The following is a 15983-nucleotide window of genomic DNA, read 5'->3' as shown; positions in this document are numbered from 1 at the left end:
CACGAACCCATGTCCCCTGCATCGGCAGGTGGACTCTCAACCACTGCACTACCAGGGAAGCCCTGTTTGTAGATTTTTTGATGATGGGTATTCTGACCAGTGTGAGGTGATACTTCATTGTAGTTTTGATTTGCATTACTCTAATGATTAGTGATGTTGAGCATTCTTTCATGTGTTTCTTGGCAACCTGTATATCTTCTTTGGAGAAATATCTATTTAGGTCTTCTGCTATTTTGGGATTGCATTGTTTTCTCTTTTGATATTGAGCTGCATGAGATGCTTGTAAATTTTGGAGATTAAATGGAATATCTTTTTCCATCCCCTCACTTTCAGTCGTATGTGTCCCTAGGTCTGAAGTGGGTCTCTTGTAGACAGCATATATACGGGTCTTGTTTTTGTATCTGTTCACCAGAGCATTTAATCCATTTACATTTAAGGTAATTATTGATATGTATGTTCCTATTACTGTTTTCTTAATTGTTTTGGGTTTATTATTGTAGGTCTTTCCCTTCTCTTGTGTTTCCTGCATAAAGAAGTTCCTTTAGCATTTGTTGTAAAGCTGGTTTGGTGGTGCTGAATTGTCTTTCCTTCTGCTTGTCTGTAAAGCTTTTAATTTCTCTGTCAAATCTGAATGAGATCCTTGCCTGGTAGAGTAATCTTGGTTGTAGGTTTTTCTCTTTCATCACTTTAAATATGTCCTGCCACTCCCTTCTGACTTGCAGAGTTTCTGCTGAAAGATCAGCTGTTAACCTTATGGGGATTCCCTTATGTTTTACTTGTTTTTCCCTTGCTGCTTTTAATATTTGTTCTTTGTATTTAATTTTTGATAGTTTGATTAATATGTGTCTTGGCCTGTCTCTCCTTGGATTTATCCTGTATGGGACTCTCCGTGCTTCCTGGACTTGATTAACTATTTCCTTTCCCATATTAGGGAAGTTTTCAGCTACAATCTCTTCAAATATTTTCACAGTCCCTTTCTTTTTCTCTTCTTCTTCTGGGACCCCTATAATTCGAATGTTGATGTGTTTATTGTTATCCCAGAGGTCTCTGAGACTGTCCTCAATTCTTTTCATTCTTTTTTCTTTATTCTGCTCTGCAGTAGTTATTTCCACTCTTTTATCTTCCTGGTCACCTATCCATTCTTCTGCCTCAGTTATTCTGCTGTTGATTCCTTGTAGAGAATTTTAAATTTCATTTATTGTGTTGTTCATCATTGTTTGCTCTTTAGTTCTCCTAGATTCTTGTAAACGTTTCTTGTATTTTCTCCACTCTATTTCGAGATTTTGGATCATCTTTACTGTCATTACTCTGAATTCTTTTTCAGGTTGACTGCCTATTTCCTCTTCATGTGTTTGGTCAGGTGGGTTTTTACCTTGCTCCTACATCTGCTGTGTGTTTCTCTGTGTTCTCATTTTGCTTAAGTTACTGTGTTTGGCGATATCCTTTTCGCAGGTTGCAGGTTCATAGTTCCCGTTGTTTTTGTTGTCTGCCCCCAGTGGGTAAGGTTGGTTCAGGGGCTTGTGTAGGCTTTCTGGTGGAGGGGACTTGTGCCTGTGTTCTGGTGGATGAGGCTGGATCTTGTCTTTCTTGTGGGCGGGACTGTGTCTGGTGGTGTGTTTTGGGGTGTCTGTGACCTTATTATGATTTCATGCAGCCTCTCTGCTACTGGGTTGTGTTGTGTTGTTGTCTTGCTAGTTGTTTGGCATAGGGTGTCCAGCACTGTATGTTGCTGGTCCTTGAGTGGAACTAGGTCTTAGCGTTGAGATGGAGTTCTCTGGGAGAGCTTTCACCATTTGATATTATGTGGAGGTAGGAGGGCTCTGGTGGACTAATGTCATGAACTCCGCTCTCCCACATCAGAGGCACAGGCCTGGCAGCTGGCTAGAACACCCAGACTCTGTCAGCCACATGGCCAGGCCCTTGGGGAGTTTCTTGCCTTTTGGGAAGTCTGAGGTCTCTGCCAGGGTCCAGTAGGTGTTCTGTAGGAGTTGTTTCATATGTAGATGTATTTCTCATGTGTTTGTTGGGACGAAGGTGATCTCCACGTCTTACTCCTCCACCAACTTGAAGGTCTCTCCCCTGTTTGTAGGTTTTTTAATGATGGCCATTCTGACTGGTGTGAGATGATACCTCATTGTTGTTTTGATTTGCATTTCTCCAATAATTAGTGATGTTGAGCATCTTTTCATGTGTTTTTTGGCCGTCTGTATGTCTTCTTTGGAGAAATGTCTATTTAGGTCTTCTGCCCAATTTCTGATGTTGTTTGTTTTTTTGATATTGAGCTGCATGAGTTTCTTATAAATTTTGGAGATTAATCCTTTGTCAGTTGCTACGTTTGCAAATATTTTCTTCCATTCTGAGGGTTGTCTTTTTGTCTTGTTTATGGTTTCCTTTGCTGTGCAAATGCTTTTAAATTTAATTAGGTCCCATTTGTTTACTTTTGTTGTATTTTCATTAGGCAGCCAAAAAAGATCCTGCTGTGATTTATGTCAAAGAGTGTTCTGCCTATGTTTTCCTCTAAGAATGTTATAGTATCTGACCTTACATTCAGGTCTTTAATCCATTTTGAGTTTATTTTTGTGTATGGTGTTAGGAAGTGTTCTAATTTTATTCTTTTACATATAGCTGTCCAGTTTTCCCATCACCACTTATTGAAGAAGCTGTCTTTTCTCCATTACATATTCTTGCCTCCTTTGTCATAGATTAGGTGACCATATGTGCATGGGTTTTTCTCTGGGCTTTCTGTCCTGTTCCATTGATCTATATTTCTGTTTTTGTGCCAGTACCATACTGTCTTGATTACTGTAGCTTTGTAGTATAGTCTGAAGTCAGGGAGCCTGATTCCTCCAGCTCCGTTTTTCTTTCTCAATATTTCTTTTGCTATTTGGGGTCTTTTGTGTTTCCATACAAATTGTAAAATTTTCTGTTTTAGTTTTGTGAAAAATTGCTTTGGTAATTTGCTAGGGATTTTATTGAATCTGTAGATTGCTTTGGGTAGTATAGTCATTTTCACAATATTGATTCTTCCAGTCCAAGAACATGGTATACCTCTTCATCTGTTTGTGTTTTCTTTCATTCCTTTCATTAGCATCTTATAGTTTTTGGTGTATAGGTCTTTTGCCTCCGTATGTAGGTTTATTATGTAAAACCTTCAGAATAGGAAAATCTGTAGAGGCAGAGAAGAGGTTATTAGTTGCAAGGAGCTGGGGGAAGGGGGAAATAGGAAGTGACTACTAACAGATATGTGGTTTCCATTTATGATTAAGAAAAATTATGGAACTAGATAGTGGTAATGGTTGCACAACATTGTGAATGTACTTAATGCCACTGAACTGTACACTTCAAATTGTTGAAATGGTAAGTTTTATGTTATTTATATTTTATCTCAATAAAACTGTAGTAAAGAAATGATATCAAAGGCAGATCTGTCTGTAACAACTCTAACTTTCCAGTTTACCAGACTTCTTACACTTCAGTTCACATGCTTGGAAAGCAGGCAATGGATAGCAGAAGTGGGTGGACCATATTTTCTGTCCCTCCCAAACCACTTCCTCTCTCTTGCCCCTTTGGAACTACAAAAAAATTGCATGATTTCCCTCCTTCTCTCTTGAAAAACATGTGTACAGGGAAAAACTGTACCACCTTACAGTTTCACCATAAATAGTGAATGCCAGAGGCAATAATATATCATATAGCAGCTGTTTATGCTTCCTATCACCTGTGGGCTCCCAGGTCTTACTGGTTTTGTTCTTATTGAACTGTGTTCTTTTTCAGAATGTGTGCTTCTAATCATAACTTTAAGGTCAACATCATTTCTGACTGGTAGCATAAAAGTTTAACAAGTATGACTAAACCATGCCTGGCTTCCTATTTTATTTTCCAGTATGTATCAGAAAGCATACTAGCAGGAGATCAAATGCTCAGGGTGAGCTTCATTGTAGAAGTTGTAGAGGTAAAGACCCTACATCTTCTTCCAAGAAGCAAGAACAGGAGCAGGCAAAAATATTAACCCTTTAGTGAATGGACAGTGATATCTCATTGATTCATAGGTTCTAGGGCACCTTCTTATGCACTAGCATGGGGCTATAGAGAAAGCACAGGCTTTGGAGTCAGACAGGTGTTTTAAAATCCCAGGTCATCCATTCAGCTAACTGTTGGACAATGGACAAACAACTAAATTTCACTGAGCTACAATTTTCTCATCCATTAAATGGGATGGTTGTTAAAAGAAGTAAGAAGTATATATCAAAAGCAACTAGCACAACATAATAGCTCATAGAAAACACTCAATAGATGGAATATTGATTACTCAATAAAAATATTAATATTGGCCAGAGCAATAACCAGAAACTGCTTTTCAGGGAAGAAAGTAAGCAATTGTTTGAAGTGGTGATTCACTAATGTAGAGAAGACAAAGACCAGCTTTAGCCAAACTCAATTTCCTTAATAGATATAGGCCTATTCTGATTGTCTTGTGTGAGTTTTGGAAAATTGTGTCTTTCAAATTATTGGTCTATTTCATCTCGGTTATCACATTTGTGGTCATCGAATTGTCCATAGTATTACTCCTTAACCTTTTAATGTCCATAGGATATGTAGTAACGTCCCCTCTTTCAGGATGGAATGTTCATTTACAGATTGAAGAAGATTAAGAGAGAATGAATATTTGGAGGGAAGATCATCAAATCCCCAGTTTTGGGCTGGTTAAATCAGAGATACGTATAAAACATCTAAATGGAGAAGGTGAGTAGCAGTTGAATAAACAAGTTACAGTTTAGTATATCCTGTCAGCCTTTCAGTTTGAAGAAGAGGGAGGGATGAACTGTATCAAATACTGCTGGTAGAGCAACTAAAATATGGAGAAGTTTAATCTTTCAATTGAGTAGTCTTGGAATTTGCTGACAAGAAGAGTTTCAATGGAGTTGTGGCTCAAAAACTTGATTAGGATGGATTCAAGACAAAGTGAGAGGAGAGAAATGGAGAGTGAGGAAAGTAAACTCTTCAGAGGAGTGAATTAGTTTGAATCCTCTGAGAAGCAGATTCCCAGATGAAATTAAATGTGCAAGAATTTTATTAGGAAACATACCTGTGTTAGAGAAAGTGGGGAGAGAGCTTAAAAAGACTGGGATAGTCCTTCAACTGCTTGTAAGTCTGACTTTCATGAGGGAGAAAGGGACTGAAGGTTGGATGGACACGCCATAGACTACCACGTGGCTAAAGGACATTTCCATAAGGCTATCAGAGAGTTGTAGCCAAAGGCATCAGAGGAGTCTTATTTAGTGGACTAAACGTACCTGCTTTAGTGTTCCTGCTATACTTGGCCACTGACTAAGTCGCTTGTGCGAAATATGGCCTTGGTGCAAGTGTAGAGGTAGATTTAGATTTTAGAGCATAGCAATTGGGTTCTTGGTCAGTTACACTTCCTGTAGTTGGAGGTCACCAGATGCATTCTCACAGCCACCGTAAGGATTTTTTTCTGTAAAAGGGGAGAGGGAAGTACATGGAGGAAAATATGTTCTCTTTATAAGATGGGAAAATTTACATGTCTGTGTGATTATGAAAATTTGTGACATAGGAAATAAGGTGGAGAAGTGCAGGAGCTATTCTTGAGTGGGTGACAGAAAGTGGGACTTGGTGTAAAAGTGGAGGGGTTGAAGTCCATAGGGTACATGAAGAGTTTATGCATCATAAGAAAAGCTAAAGAAGAAACAGGTGAATATATTTTCTGATGTGAGCTTGTTAAAGTCATCTTCTGATTGCTTCTTTCTTCTGAGGGAAATAGTAAGCAAGGTCTAAGCTGAGAGGAAGTATGGGAGTAGGTGTCGTGGTTTGGGGAAAGAGAAAAAGGTGTAGAGTAGTTACATACGAGAGTAGGAGGATGAGTGAAACTAGCATGAATACCAAGCAGTCTTAAAGTTCTGCTTGAGTTTAATGGTCATGAATATAAAATGAGACCAATCAGCAGGGTTTTGGTTTTTCTCTAATCAGTTCTGCTGTGAGGATGTTGGAGAGTAGGTAGAGAATTTTATTTAACTGGGGTTGGCATTAAAAGTAAATTTTAAAATTTCCAATTTTATATTGTGTTTAATTATATTTTTGTGAGTAACTTTTTACTGCATTAGTTACATTATGGTCAGAGAGGATGGTCTGTATGATGACAATTCTTTGAAATCGGTTGAGATTGCATTATGGCCTAGGACAGTTTTTCATAAAGAGCCTGCATGTGTTTAAGTAGGATGTGTGTTCTCTGACATTGATTCAAGACTGATATAGATAGATAGATAGATATTCATTAAATCAAACATGTTAGTTGTGTTGTTCAAATTTTCTAGATCTTTACTGACCTTTGTGCTTAATTTTTCACAGATAATTGTGTTATAATATTCTAATAGGTCATAGGTTTATCTATTTCTATCTGAAGTTTCATTTTCATTTTTTTGCATTACATTATGTTGAGGTTATCTTAAGGCCATATAGATTTAGAATCATTAAAATTACCAGGAATTTAAAACTTACTATTTTGTAGTAACCTTTTCTATTTTAAAAAATGCTTTGGACTTTCACATCAGTTTTATTTAATTTTGACTAAAATTAAATAATAAATAAAATATAAATAAATATTTTATAAATAAATAAAATAATATTTTATTTATATATAACTGATATAAATTTCTTTTGGATAGTATTTCCTAAGAAATCTCATTTAATCTTCACAAAAGTCCCTGAAGTGGAACTTAGCGTTCTCTCTTCTGCAGCAGGAAAACGGTAGCTCAAAGGGCAAAAGCATCTGTCTCAATGCTAGTAAGCAACAGACCTGGGAGTTGACGTCAGCATTTCCTACTTCTCGTGTTACCCTCACTTCAGCACACTGCCTCTGAGGAATTAAGTGGTGAAGTAGAGTGAAGGACAAGGTGCTCTAGGGACAGAGCTGAGCACCTGGCAATTGATGAATTCTTCCTGGGAAGAATCTTCCAAGGAAGCATCGGACAGCAGGTGATATTGGAGAACAGCCTTGAATAATTAATACAAGTTTTCCAGGTGAACAAGGAAGGAAAAAGCATTCTAGGCTAAGAAGACATGAGGTATATAATGTAGGTAAGTTTTTGTTCCTTAAAGGAATTAATCTAAACTTTCTATTTCATCTCCAGGCATAAAATAGGTGGTTAGTAAGGGTTTATTGGCTTAATTTTATTTAGTCATTCTCTTTGTTCCATGTAGCAGACATGCTATTTGCCACTCTAATATTGTCCTACCCTTTCTTCTTAGTAAGATAACCCTAGTTACTATGGAGGCAGCAGTGTGCCCAGATAAAAGACTATGTATGGTTCCCAGTCTCCCTTACAGCTTGAGATCTAAACAGAATCTGTTGCGAGGACCTATGGGAAAGTCCCATAAGTGATGGAGAGACAGCTGATCTGTCCCTTTTGCCCTTTACTCTATGTTCTGTTTCCTGATTAGAATCATAAATTTATAGTCATGGGTCCAGTGGCTATCTGAGACCATAGGTCAGCTGTGAGGATGGAAACTACATGGTAGTGACAATAAAATTGAAAGGCAGAAGGAGCTTGGGTCTCTGATGACAATGTGAAGTCACCATACCAATCCTGAATGTCTATTTTAAAACATATTTTCTGTGAAAAATAATGTTTTCTTGTTTATGCCACTATTATTTCTATTCTCTGCTATGAGCAGCCAAATACAATTCTCAACTAATATATCCCAAATTCAGCATCCTTTTCAGGAATGTAGGTGACTGGCACATTTAAAAATAATTGTGGCTAGAAATTACTATTTGGAAAATGCACAGAAATACCGAGAGAATTTCCCAGCTGGACCCCATTCCCAAGGAGGATCTCAAAGACAGTTTTATGCCAACTGTATAACCTGGAGGAATTCCAGAATCCCTTCAGGAAGAGAAAGTGGCTGCTGTGGCTGCTGATACTGCTATACTTTAGTGGAAACTGAAAGGCTGGAATGATGACCTTTCAAGAAGAACAAATGTTATTAAATAATGGAGTTTTTCCCACCTCCTACAACAGTCAGTAGCAAAAGGATGAAAAGGGAATCCTATTCTTCTATTAATAACTCCTCAGTCAGTCTCATGCTGAGGAAGCGGAAAGCAACTGTAAAATTAGCAGTTTTGCCTGCAAATTAGCCTCTTGCGAAGCCATAAAAAGAGAAAAGGAATTAAGGAAAATTCTATTAATGGAGTCAAGGATGGAAAACCAAGAGCGATAGGGCATAAATACCCAGACAACTGATACGTATTTTTAGGAAGATATTACCCAGGTTTTAAATAGCTGCTGATAGCTGTGTATGAAGAGCGTGTTAATTGATAGCCCTTGGATCAGTGTCCTTTCTTAATGGCTCCTTGGAGCAAATCTCTCAGAACTTGAAGAGCACAAGGTTTAGGTTGATATTAATAAAAACCACTCTGTCCACCTCTAGCTGAGATATTACTACTCCACTTTAGAATGGCAATGCAGTAATTGGAAAGAGGTTTAACTTCAGAGGCAGACAAAATTAGGTTTGACTCTGGCTCTGCTCCTTCACTAGCCTGGGGAAAGTCTTTCATCATTCTGTGCCTCTACTTTATCTTCTATCAAAGCAGGTGGTGATTGTGCTTCATTGTGTTAAGAGCATTAAATTAAGTACCATGCAAAGAATTTGGTCCCTAGTAGGTTGTTAGAAAACGTTAGCCCCTTTCTACTTTCCCTTCCTCATTAGAGGGCCAGGGACATCAAACCTTCTCACAAACCTATACAAAGCAGTTAAATTTAGTTCTGGGTAATTCTCCCCATAAGATGATCGGTCCCTACAGAGGAGCTGAACACGTTTTCATAATTTATGACTGGTCTCAGGCAACAGGCTCCCATGTGCAATTTTATGAAAATAATAAATCAATATCCAATAATGGGGGATAATCTCAAGAAGGAAACTGAGACTCCTTTAACACTAAAAAGTCAGGAGGCTCCATTTCCAACAAGGAACATAGGCCAGAGACCTTTGAAATTTGTGCAATTTTTTAAAAAATTTGCTTTTTATTTGTTTATTTTTGACATCTTTATTGCAGTATAATTGCTTTACAATGGTATGTTAGTTTCTGCTTTATAGCAAAGTGAATCAGCTATACATATACATATATCCCCATATCTCCTCCCTCTTGTGTTTCCCTCCCACCCTCCCTATCCCACCCCTCTAGGTGGTCACAAAGCACCAATCTGATCTCCCTGTGCTATGTGGCTGCTTCCCACTAGCTATCGATTTTACATTTGGTAGTGTATATATGTCCCTGCCACTCTCTCACTTCGTCCCAGCTTACCCTTCCCACTCCCCTCTCTCACTTCGTCCCAGCTTACCCTTCCCACTCCCCGTGTCCTCAAGTCCATTCTCTACATCTGTGTCTTTATTCCTGTCCTGCCCCTAGGCTCTTCAGAACCTTTTTTTTTTTTTTTAGATTCCATATATATGTGTTAGCATACGGTATTTGTTTTTCTTCTTCTGACTTACTTCACTCTGTATGACAGACTCTAGGTCCATCCACCTCACTACAAATAACTCAATCATTTGTAGGTTTGGTGGTTTCCACAGTCTTAGGCATCTAATACTTAAATTCTAAGAGCAGGTAAGGAGTTTGGGGCTCTGTTGGAGGGCTTGGGTGAGTCTTAGTCACTCCTGCTTTCTTAGTTCAAGACAGTATTTCACACCTGAAACACATTTTCACTCCTAGGTCTGAAAAATGGCAAGATATAGACAAAGCAATTAAATCCACAGTGCACTTGGAGGGCGAACACTCTTTGAAAGTGGATAAGTCATTGAGAAAGACCTTAACAGCACTTTAAAAAAGTCTTTTTATGGGCTTCCCTGGTGGTGCAGCATTTAAGAATCCGCCTGCCAATGCAAGGGACATGGGTTCGATCCCTGGTCCAGGAAGATCCCACATGCTGCCAAGCAACTAAGCCCGTGCGCCACAACTACTGAGCCTGTGCTCTAGAGCCCACGAGCCACAACTACTGAGCCCACGTGCCACAACTACTGACGCCCGCGTGCCTAGAGCCCGTGCTGCACAACAAGAGAAGCCACCTCGGTGAGAAGCCTGTGCACCGCAACAAAGAGTAGCCCCCACTCACCACAGCTAGAGAAAGCCTGTGTGCAGCAATGAAGACCCAATGCAGCCAAAAATAAATGAGTAAATAAATTTAATTTAAAAAATATTTTTCTAATTGGTGGCTGTAGCTTATAAGACTGGGCCAATTTAGAAAAATCTAACTGTCCTGATAATACTCATCAGAGTCAACTCCAAATGTTGTAATGTAATGCCAGAATCATTCGCCTCCAAGCTCTTCATATCTTAAGATCATAGAATCTGGCTTATGTGGAACTCTTAAAAATAAGTAATAATTTAAATTCCTCAACAACATCACCACTGAGTAGTCTTCCTACTTGTGTTTGAGCACCTCCAGCAACAGAGAGAAACATTCTTCTGAGAGAATCTCTAACATGCTAGGTAATACTTTGCACAGAGGATATGTATTCATTTCCTAGGGTTGCCATCACAGAACATCACAAACGAGGTGGCTTAAAACTATTGAAGTTTATTGTGTCACAGTTCTGAAGGCCAGAAGTTTGAAATCAAGTCAGGGCCATGATCCCTCTGAAACCTGCAGGGAAGAATTCTTCCCTGTTCCTAACTTCTTACTTCTGCATTGCTATAACCCTACAAGCACCCTTTGTATATGTAATGTTCCATACATATATTTGTGTTCCATGCATATGGTTGTGTTGACTTTGTCCTTGGCAGAATTTTCCACTCTAAGTAAAACAAGTCTCCTTAAAAAAAAAAAAAAAAAAAAAAAAAGGAGGACCGAGTTGCAGCTGAAGATCCTGGCAGCAGGGCCACGTTCATGAACATGAGCTGAATTCCTTCCAAGACTGGTCAGCAGTGGAGAGAGACTGTGAAAGGAAGTATAGAAAACTCCAGCAGCTGGAAGAGCAGACCAGGAGGCTGAGAAAGGACATGAAGAAGAGTCCCAGTGCTGACCTACTCATCAAATCTGCTGTGAAGATGTCCTTAGACTTACTCTCTAATCCCCTCTGCCAGCAAGACCAGGACTTACTGAACATGGTGACCACCCTGGACATGGCCATGAAGTGGATGGATACCTTCAACCAGGAAAAAGTGAACCAGATCTGAAAGACCATTACTGAACCCTGAAAAAGTTTGGCAGTGTCTTCCAGAACCTCAACATGGTGGTGAGAAGGTGGTGGGAAGCAGCCTTCCTATATACTAGGACTATAGGTGATTGCAGGCCACGGTGGAGAAGTATGAGGAAAAGGAGAAGGCAGGGCTGGTGCTGCCCAGAAGACCTTTGGCCTGTATGGGATGACCTTGAAGCCAAGAACAAACAGCTCCTGGATGAGCTGCTGAGGTTCTACAACAGTCAACTCCACTCCTTCCAACTCAGCTTTGAGTCCCTGATCCAAGAGCAGGTCAGGAGACACATAAGATCTTTGGAGACTTGACCCAACATCTTGACCAGCCTGGACACCTGGATGAGGTCTGGGCAGCAGGAGACTCTGGAAGAATGAGACCAAACTGAGGGAGCCCAGAGCCTCTCTATTGTGTCTGATGACTAAATCCCTGTTCCCTTCAGAAGATTCCTAGGACACCAGTCAGCCTCTTGAGCCTTTGACCTTTTCAAGTTCAGGTTCAGACATCAGCCTAGCAGAAGGCCCTCCCTTGGGAGAAGTATGGTACCTGGCAGGTTGGAGACAGAGGCGGCTCCCACCCTGCCTCACCAGCCCTTTGGAATGAGCTTGGCACCAGGAACCCCAAGCAGGCTGCTGTCTCCCCACCCAATAGCAAGAGCCAGGAGACACAAGTAAGCAGTGTAGAGAACCCCAGGGACTTTCTTATTTCCAAACTGTTCAAAGTATATCCCGGCCTAGAGCCAGAGCAAGCTTCCAGCCTTCAAAGGGCATGGGCTTTCTCAGCTTACTTGAGGTCCTAGTCTTGCCTGAGTGGTTGAGATCACATTTACCTCCAAAAGAACTATCCTGGGAGTCCACCCATCCTTGTTTCCTTTCCACTTCAAAGACTCTCCCCTGTCCCAGAAGAGGCCCTTCCCTCCAAGAATGTGTGTAGCTGCGAATTCAGCCTTCCCTCTGAGAGCTGTGGTCCTGCAGCTTTAACAAGCCCCTCACTCCAACCTCCCAGCATGGCAAAGCCTGGTTTAGCCCACTTCTATGCCTTAGGTCAAGTGCAAGGAAGTGCTCCAAGTCTTGTAAGTTCCCTAGGTAACCAGGATTCAACTCATGTAAATATCCTACCAAACAAAATGTCACAGATGGAGTCACAGCCTCAAAGCAAGGACAGTGGATTTGTGCTGGCAGTTGGGCTGGGTCAGAAAGAGAAAGCTATGTCCTGAGGAGATTCTTCAGGGAAAGGCACTAGGAACAGGCAGTCCCATGGACATCTGGGATGAATTCTAGACACCTTGCAGCTGCCAGGAGGAATAACTGCCTGAGGATGTTCAACGGAAGATGCGTTTGGGTTTGTGCAGCCTTGGACCTTGGTAGACATCGAACTGAGGCCCCCAGAGTTCCCTGCCAGAAGCCTGTGTCTCTCTGCTCTGGGTGTTGCCTCATGTGTTCAGTTGACTGAAGGCAACAAAGGTGGGGCTCAGGTCAGAGAGTCAAACCACACCTTTGCAGCAATCAGCCCCAAGTGGTCAGGACTAAACTGACAGCTTGCCATTTTTGCCCACACCCATCCTCTTAGGACCAACAAGGGGAAGCCAAATATGCTCTCCCTCAGCAGTTACGTAGGATGCCCGTCTTCTAGTCAGCCCACCTCCAGCTTCCCCACTCCCTCAACCTTCCATCAGCCTGCACCTTCCCCTTTTGCCACCATAAAGCTTTTCAACTCCTCTTTCTGCCTTGGATTTAGGTCTGTGCCAAATTCAAGCTATAGTAGTGGCTGCCTCCCTTGCTGACAATAAGCAGTGCTTGTTCTTATTTGGGGGTCTTTGTTTACCTCTACAGAGATTGTTAATTTGAGGAGCAAAAAAAACACTCAGAATAACATGCGCCCCCCCACCCCCAAATATCTAGGCAGGTTTTCATTATGCTTTGCTTATTGATGGGCTAGTTCCATTTATGAAGGTTTTTTAAAAACATCTTAATTGGAGTATAATTGCTTTACCATGTTGTATTAGTTTCTGCTGTATAACAAAGTGAATAAGCTATATATATACATATATCCCCATATCCCCTCCCTCGTGCACCTCCCTCCCTGCCCCCCTATAATTTATGAAGTTTTATACATCAAAAAGCTTTGAATTTGACCAGGATGTTGATTAATTCATCTCTGAAAAAGTAAGTGGCATTTAATTTAGGTAGTATATTTTATAGCATTAAACAGCTTATGCATTAAGTAGCTTCTCAAGATGTTATTCTATACACAGTGGCATTTAGCAGATTGAACAGAGTGCCATCATCTCATCCAGAAACACAGATGAGTCTCATTTGAGAGCTGTATGCTAAATAACCGATACTTGGTGACAAAAGTACTCCTAACCTGAGTTTCCTACCACCAATACGGACTTCTTACTCTGAGGGCCTGTCTTTCCGGCCACATTTTATAATGCCAATGAAGACATGCCAGAGATTACCTAGTGTGTAATAACTCGGCATTAGAGCACCAGGTCTGTCCAATGGTGGTGGCAGGCACTATTATTATATCCAGGTAAATAAGGGTCCATTTTTAAAAATGCCAATTCAAGATACACATCAAGGGTACAGGATACTCAGAAATGAGTTTTGAGCAGTGTTGGTATCCTGAAGGCTTCCAAGCTTCAGTTGTTTGCCAGCCATTCTTGGCATTCCTTGGACTCCACTCCAGTCTCTGCCTCCATCATGAAATGGACATATTCCTCCTGTGCAAATCTCCCCTCTTATAAGGACACCAGTCATATTGGATTAAGGGCCCACTCTACTGCAGTATGACCTTATCTTAACTAATCACATCTGCAATGACTCTATTTCCAATTAAGTTCACATTCTGTACTAGGGGTTAGGACTTTGAAGTTCAGCCAAACCCACTTAGTTACCAAGTGACCTTAGCCAAGTTACCTAAGCCACAGTTTCATCTTCTAAAACATGGGACTAAACTTTGAGAAAATTAAATAAATTAATGGCTGGAGAGTGTATATCAAGATGATTAGCACAAGGTGGGCACTAAAGAAATGCCATTTTTTCCTTTCTCAATACCAAGACGTTATTGTCTGATCACTTTATTTATTTATATATTTATTCTTTCAGCAAAGATTTTCTGAGCACCTAATATATGCCAAGTACTAAGGTATCATTCATATAACAGAAAAAGACAAACACAATCCTTTTCCTTACGGAGGTTACCATCCAACTCTATCCTGGATTTTAACTGAAGAGTTTATTTAGCTAAATTCCCAAAGACCTTCAAGATAAGAAGAATGTTCATTAGCCCACAGCCTGACTATTGAAGAGTAATAAAAGGAAAAAGAACTAACATTTATTGAGTGTTTATCATGAAGTAGATGCTGTGCTAGATGAGTTATATAATATCTCATTGAATCCCCTCAAAATCTGGGGACATATGTTCAATTAAGTAAACTGGGATTCAGAGAAGTGAAGAAAGCTGCCTATGAGCTCTCAGCTAGTAATTACTAGAGCTTCTTTCCCCTCTGCTACACCTAGGAGTCTATGTGCTGTTGGTCAGACATTTAGTCAACAAATTGAAGACATAGGATGTAGAGATGCATGAAGAAGAACAGTGGCCCAGTCCTCCTTTGTGAAATCCTTGACTCTATGCATTGGGTGGCATTTTATCTTGAAGCAAACTTCCAGGCCATTTTTCTACCCAGTTATGACTTTATTTTCTATACACATATGAGAGCAATTGAAGCAAAGCTGAAATTGTGCCAAATTCTGCTTACTTCATGCTGAATGGGTTTTGGGAGATCCACTAGCACCCTCTAACCATGGTCTCTTGAAATCAGAATGGTAGGGGATGCAATCAGTGGCCACATATGTAGACTCATTACAAGATTTTGACCCCTTTAATTCTGTGATCTAAGAAACCAGACACCTATGCATTAGCTGAAAGGGATTCCTTTACAGTCTTCCTTATTGATTGCCAGAGTTTTCCCAAGGCCCTGTATAACTACCCAAGGATTCATAAACACTAGTGCCAGGTAACAAGTCCTCCATATGGTTTGTCTTTTCAGAGAAATCCTAGGAGATTAGCAGCTTGGAAGACCAAGATAGCTGTGGAGTTGATGTCTGTTTCTATGTTCTTTTCCTTCATTTTATTGTCTGTGTGGATCATATATTCTGTTGGACACCAGCAGGAATCCTAAAAGCCTTTCAGAATAATATATTTCTTCTTGTTTTTTGGAATAACCTATTTCAAAACTCTTACAGATATCTTATCCTGAATTTGTTGAGGTTTAATATGTAAGTTACACTTGGTTCATTTGTCCACATATAGTTGTGAATCAAAGTCTATTCAATATTGAAAAAGTTGTCTTGTTACTGTCATTTCTGTCAATGAGGATATGCTTTCAGATCAAAGTAGCAGGAAACTTTTAGAGCAGTGGTTCTCAACCAAGGGCAATTTTGCCAGCCCCCGACCCGGGGGACATTTGTCTGCAGATATTTTTGGTTATCATAACTGGTATGTGTGTCGGGGTGCTATTGGCATCTATTTGGTAGAGGCAAATGATGCTGCTAAACATCCTACAATCACAGGATACTCTCCCAGAAGAAAGAATTATCTGGTCCGAATATCAATAGTACTAAGGTGGAGAAACCCCAACCTAGAGAAATATTTTTCTCCTATAACCTTTAGGCATCACCTTGGAAACTGTATGAACCTGTGTTCCAGGCTCAGATCAACTACTTATTAATTATTTTAACATGGTCAAACAGCTTAATGCTTTTGG

General features: G+C 40.2%; 1 pseudogene; it reads left to right on the top strand.

Moving 5' to 3' along the window:
• Positions 1–10900: 10900 nt before the first annotated feature.
• On the top strand, positions 10901–11637 carry LOC111175888 (bridging integrator 3 pseudogene; annotated as a pseudogene).
• Positions 11638–15983: the final 4346 nt, after the last annotated feature.

This window comes from Delphinapterus leucas, chromosome 1 (assembly GCF_059928025.1).
Source record: "Delphinapterus leucas isolate spDelLeu-1000000601 "Yukka" chromosome 1, BTC_Dleu_Yukka2, whole genome shotgun sequence".
In the NCBI taxonomy this organism is placed as follows: domain Eukaryota; kingdom Metazoa; phylum Chordata; class Mammalia; order Artiodactyla; family Monodontidae; genus Delphinapterus; species Delphinapterus leucas.
The sequence above is the reverse complement of the archived record's forward strand: the minus strand, read 5'-3'. Positions and strand labels throughout refer to the sequence as shown.